The sequence below is a fragment of the Parambassis ranga genome, chromosome 5 (genome assembly GCF_900634625.1).
Source record: "Parambassis ranga chromosome 5, fParRan2.1, whole genome shotgun sequence".
Taxonomy (NCBI): domain Eukaryota; kingdom Metazoa; phylum Chordata; class Actinopteri; family Ambassidae; genus Parambassis; species Parambassis ranga.
In genome coordinates this window covers 2184922-2186251 of record NC_041026.1, presented here as the reverse complement: position 1 = coordinate 2186251, position 1330 = coordinate 2184922, and the positions used below count along the sequence as shown (strand labels likewise).

At 45.4% G+C, this 1330-nt stretch overlaps 1 non-coding gene across 1 annotated transcript; it reads left to right on the top strand.

Annotated features, from left to right (window-relative positions):
- Positions 1-644: 644 nt before the first annotated feature.
- On the top strand, positions 645-715 carry trnag-gcc (transfer RNA glycine (anticodon GCC)). Its single transcript has one exon. It is a non-coding gene; the product is annotated as a tRNA-Gly (tRNA).
- The last annotated feature ends 615 nt before the right edge of the window (positions 716-1330 follow it).

Sequence of the window (1330 nt, the reverse complement as noted above, 5' to 3'; positions counted from 1 at the left end):
TTTTGGCGAATTGGGACAGCCTTCGCGCAGCTTTGTGACGTAGGACGAAGGATGCAGACCCTGAATTGAGACACAGCTAGAGAAAGACTCGGAGAGACACTGCAGCGCTACCACGCAGCTGTGGACCTTTCTGAACCAACCCTGAAGCACAGCCGGTCAGAGCGCGCTACGATCGCTGCGTTTAATGTTGTTGGCAGAAAAGTCAGAGAGCAACAAACTGCTGTCTTACATCCATCCTTCAGCTCTGTGTTCTAAGAGTCTGAGAATATGTGGTTTCCTTTGTTTACAGTGGTGCATGTCATGTGACTTTACTTATGCAACATGTATGATAATGTTCTGTCTCCTCTCATTTCCAGACGTGCAGCCAAAAACATGTGCAGTGATGATATGTGACGGTATCATCATGGTCTCAGAGAGAAGAGCTGAGTGTCTGTTCTGATCTGTGGATGCTTGTGTCTCTTCTCCCCTGTAGTTTCTGCTTGTTGCTCCGTCACACGCCCTCTGCTGGTGAGCCGCGTCATTACACACAACCGCTCATGTAATGAGGTGAATTTATAACTTTTGACTTTATGTGGAGGAGCGATTGATTTTGGAATGAGGAGGCTGCAACCTGCGATGGCACCACTAGATGTCAGTGTTTCACAGCATTGGTGGTTCAGTGGTAGAATTCTCGCCTGCCACGCGGGAGGCCCGGGTTCGATTCCCGGCCAATGCAATGACACTTTTAACTGAGGAACATGTGAGGGGACATATATTCACCTTCACATCTATGCTGTTGTTCAGCATGTTGTTTTTATATGTGTTAACAGACCTATCTGACTTCTGTTAACATCACTGTGACATACACACAGAGGCACTACACTTCACAGACGAGCTTCAGTGGTACAGTGCACATCACATTTGAAACAAGAGCACTTACCATCACTGGTAGTGAAGGTGTCCCAGGAAGAATTACTGTGATGTTTTACCTTTAGAGCCTTTTTATACACTCATTTGATTTGAATTAAGAATGTTTGTTGGTGCAGTAGCCAGCATGAGCACTGTAGATGTCTTTATTTAAAGAAGAAAAAGAGAAAAGACCATGTTTCACCTCTTTCTGAGCCTCGTTAGTGCAGCAGGCAGCGAGTCAGTCTCATCATCTGAAGATTGTGACTTCAACCCTCACAAGGGAACTTGTTTTAGAGCCAGAATACAGATTACAAAGAGCACACTGTATGTTTACATGTCATCCAGGTCATGTTCATAGAGACCACTGAAGCAAGGCGTCTGGACTTGTAGAGTTTTCTTGAAGACGTTTCTCTGCTCCTCCAAGCAGCTTCATCAGTTCTAA